The sequence below is a fragment of the Triticum dicoccoides genome, chromosome 7B, assembly GCF_002162155.2.
Source record: "Triticum dicoccoides isolate Atlit2015 ecotype Zavitan chromosome 7B, WEW_v2.0, whole genome shotgun sequence".
Taxonomy (NCBI): Eukaryota; Viridiplantae; Streptophyta; class Magnoliopsida; order Poales; family Poaceae; genus Triticum; species Triticum dicoccoides.
The window spans coordinates 295,019,927-295,024,088 of NC_041393.1; the positions used below are offsets into that span (position 1 = coordinate 295,019,927).

General features: G+C 42.6%; 1 long non-coding RNA gene across 3 annotated transcripts; it reads right to left on the bottom strand.

The window, feature by feature from the left end:
• LOC119337539 lies at positions 1-3,633 on the bottom strand. Of its 3 annotated transcripts, none has more exons than XR_005163367.1 (4): positions 2,949-3,633; positions 2,749-2,880; positions 1,693-1,871; positions 1-13 (listed from the first exon to the last, which is right to left on the bottom strand). It is a non-coding gene; the product is annotated as an uncharacterized LOC119337539 (long non-coding RNA). The 3 variants fall into 3 exon arrangements; XR_005163366.1 differs by lacking the exon at positions 1-13 and adding an exon at positions 20-466; XR_005163365.1 differs by lacking the exon at positions 1-13 and having other exon boundaries at positions 1,689-1,871; positions 2,949-3,627.
• Positions 3,634-4,162: the final 529 nt, after the last annotated feature.

Genomic DNA, 4,162 nt, shown 5'->3' on the forward strand with positions numbered 1-4,162 from the left:
CCTCCTTGTCGTACTAAATATTAGAAGACATGTAACAAAGAGAAAAAAGTTATTTTGTTACGCCAAATGCAAAGTTATTTTGTCGTGGAAAGAGAAAAAAAGATGAACAATTAGAAGACATGTAACAAAGAAAACATATGGTAGAAGACGAACTGCATTATTACATAAACAGAAAGAAACAAGTCTGTGGTATATAATTATTATGATAAACACAACTCTTCATTTAAATAGAGAAGCCATGCATTACTACATGCAATCACACAGTTAGGCAAGAAAATAGCCTAGTCACACTCATGTTAAGTGATCACATGGTATCAATATAGCAGCGATATGTAGAAAGTGTGTCTTAATTATACAAAGTAGATTCAGATACTAATGGTGTACTCACAGCATGGACATCTGAAGTCCACTCAATGATTTCCCATTTGGTTTTGATGTTCCTAGTTGGATCAAGAGGGTTGTGCTTCTGGAAAGAGATAGGCAAGTATATGTAGTATCTCACATTAATTCATGATTTGGTTACATGCATGTCAACACATACTTTTTCACATCAGCTACCAATTTAAATGAAAATAGCCAAAAAAAACTCAGTAGGAAAACTAACAGAATGCAGACCAAGATTTACTTGGTATTAGAAAAAATCATACAGATTCAATCTTTGCTCAATGAAAACTGAGGAAGAACTCTATAACTATCCTAATCTGCACTGATCATTGCATGATATCAATAGTCCTCTTTTACAGAACTAAATTTGGACAACCATGTAAGCTCTAAACATTGTTCTTGATTAAAAGGACAAAAGGATAAACAAATGGAATAAGTCACACATTGTAATTTGGAACAACTGATTCAACTTCTATAATTAGACCCTGCTAACAAATGATTTATTGGATAATTTGGACCGTTGTACAAAATTTAAGAGTGGAACTAATTGTTCAGTTTCTAATTTTTTTACTTGGCACATCCACTGAATAAGGTGAGCTCATTCTCTGAAGCAAATAAAAAATGCTTGGGAAAATGCTAGCAAGTTAAAGATCAAGTTGGAAGAGTAAGGTCTAAATGGCATCTCCCTTTTTCTAAAAGGCAAAAGATCTTACTGGCCTCGTGACTGAATAAGATGTGTAGATGAAGACACCATGCACATGAAGCTGCTCAATACAACTTAAATGAATTCACTAACTTGAAGTAACAATGAAGAAAGAAGAAAGGATTCATAAAATGCAGATTCTCTCTTCTTTGAACATATTACATGACTCGACATCTTCTTGCAGGAAAGGAAAAAAAGCAAAGAAGGATAAAATAAGAAAAAAGCCATGAACAGAGCATCGATTACTACACGATATCAGTATACCACCGCCATAGTACTACACCGTCTAATTACCACACGATTAACCGAGTGAAGAAAATCATTGCAGCATGAATCACACGGACCATACAAAACTATTAATGAAATGATTTCTACATTAACAAATCATGAATAAACAATTTCATATAAAGGAACCAGCTTGTTTCAAACCTGCAAAATGAAATATATATCTATATTCCCAGCGAGCAGCTGCTATGGTGTGGTAATAACCTGATGTTAGGAATACATCTATATCCCCAGCGAGCAATCGTGGTGCAGATACGTAGTTAGCTTTAGCCTATACAAAATTTATAGAGTGAGCTAGTTGGTGTCAGTTTTTTCATTACCATCTGGGGCAGTGGGTTTGTCCATTTTCACATAGTTCACACCTTTCTTCTTCCTCGACAGCAAGCAAACCCAAAGGAAGCCGAGTACCGCGACCAACGCAACGGCCTTGGTGGACATGAACCAATCACAGCGCAATTGAGAAAGTGTGGAGTTTTGTTGTTGCTGGTCGGAGAAACACCTACTTGGTGACCAAAAGAAATGACGCACATCAGTTAATCACACATTCTACCAATTTTCAGAAAGTAGTCCCCAGATTATACTCAAAAGCATGGTTAACTGAAATTTGGTAGCTAACCACACACAGAAGCACATAATGGCACCATGTGGTTATAGCAGGCAAAAGGAAGGACTGCCAGTACTAATTGCTCAGATACTAATTTTTTACTTGGCACATCCACTGAATAAGGTGAGCTCATTCTCTGAAGCACATAAATCAGTGCTAAGGAAAAGGCTTAGAAACAGTAGCAACAAGTCAAAGATCAAGTTGGACAGAGTATTGTCGCTTCTGAACTTAAACCAAGCAAACTAACATGGCCCACAAATAAGAGTTTAGCACATTATTTTGCAGACCTTTAACTTGCAAACCATACATATAAAGTGTAAGATTACTACATCCTCTACAATACTCAGTGATGGCATACATGACAAACAAAAGAACGTGTAGGAAACACTACCATTCTGCATAGCAGAACTACTATCCATTCCATTCATCTGGATGTAGAAGAATTACTTTTCTATCTTGCCAGTTCACTAATCAGTACAAAAATGTGACGTTGCTGAAGCCAGCAGCTTGCTTATCTTCATGATAGCTCCAATGATCCACACTTTAAAAACAAAATGCAAGGCATTATTAACTCTGTATCATTGCTAATACACCCATCTTAGTGCTTATACACCCAGCCTAAAATATGAGAAGAGCAAAAACAAGAATCTGCATACGGAATGACAATTAGATTGGTCTGAAAGCTCCCTTCCCCAATTCGAATTTTGTTCTCTTGCACACACATCAGACCAACACATATGATCTGAAACAAGAGGAACAGCGGGCTAGATACCTTGGAGACAATCCATTGCGTCTGGACCTCGAGGTCAGCAAGAGAGCACGTTTTGTGTGGTAGCCACAAGCATCTGGCTGTCGATCTCTGACTCAGGCCACCACAATCGATGGAGAAAACCCTCATATCAGCCTGGGAGCAAGGTGAAACATCAACTACTGTAACTACCTCTCATTGATGAGATGGGAGAAGAAGCTCACCCAGTAGCAGAAAGGAAGGTGATAACCAGAGGGATGACAAGCTCCACCCCACCTCGTCGTCCTCGTCCTTGGCCAGGCGATGAACGCAGGAACACCCTCTTCAATCCCCGCGTCCTCGCCCTCTTCCTCGGCCAGCCCTCTTCCTAGGTGTTAGGCAGTGGGGAAGTGGAAGAAGAAGGATCCAGGAGTGGATCGAGCCGCCACCAACCACCAGGTCGCACCTGACCTCGCCAGCGCCGGTCGGTGACCCTCTCCCGTCCGCCGCCGGGCCTCCCTCCTCTCCTTCCTTCTCTCCCTCTCTCCCATCTTCTCTCTCCTGCAGGGACCGATCCATGTGGTCACCCTTTGCCGCCGCCACCGGAGAGGCTCGCCTCCACGGCCACACGCCTTAGATCCGGCGGGAGGAAAAGGAGGAAGCGACTCACACTGTCCTGTTCTCCGACGGTGGCGACATGCGCGCGAGCGATGGGAAGGCAAGGAGGAGAAAAAGGCGAGGTGGTGGAGGAGGAGCCGAGGGCGACGGCGGCGTCGTTGGCCGAGCACACGCACGGAAGGGAGAGGGAGGGGTGCAGCGGCTCGTGGGGATCGAGGGGAAGGAGACAGGAGGCTAGGGTTCCTCGTTTGGTGGCTGGGGTGGGGCGAGAGCCGCGAGACACCGGTGATTGGGTGCGGACCGCCCGAGCTGATTGTGCAAATCCTCCTGCACGCCGAAACAGCCAACCCAGCCAACGAGCGCCCGGCGTGAGCCCACTTGTCCTTGGACAACGAAAATGACCGTGAGGTAAAATTAGGTTTGACTGCAGGTGAAGATCCAACGGTTCAAACACTCTAGATGGCCAGATCGAACGGCCGACGAAGACCGAATCGGGGGAACCTCCTGGAGGTGAGTTGGCTAGCCTATTTTTTGTTTCAAATAAGCTTTCAATATAGTTTTATTTGCATCTTTACTTTTCCAATCTATATTATAAAATACCAAAAATATATTTATTTTATTATACTATCTCTATCAGATCTTACTTTCGCAAGTGGCCGTGAAGGGATTGACAACCCCTTTATTGCGTTGGTTGCGAGTTCTTTGTTTGTTTGTGTAGATGCGTGGGACTTTTGAGGAGCCTCCTACTGGATTAATACATTGATTCTCAAAAACTGAGGGAAATACTTACACTACTATTATTGCATCACCCTTTCCTCTTCAAGGAAAACCAACTCAAGCT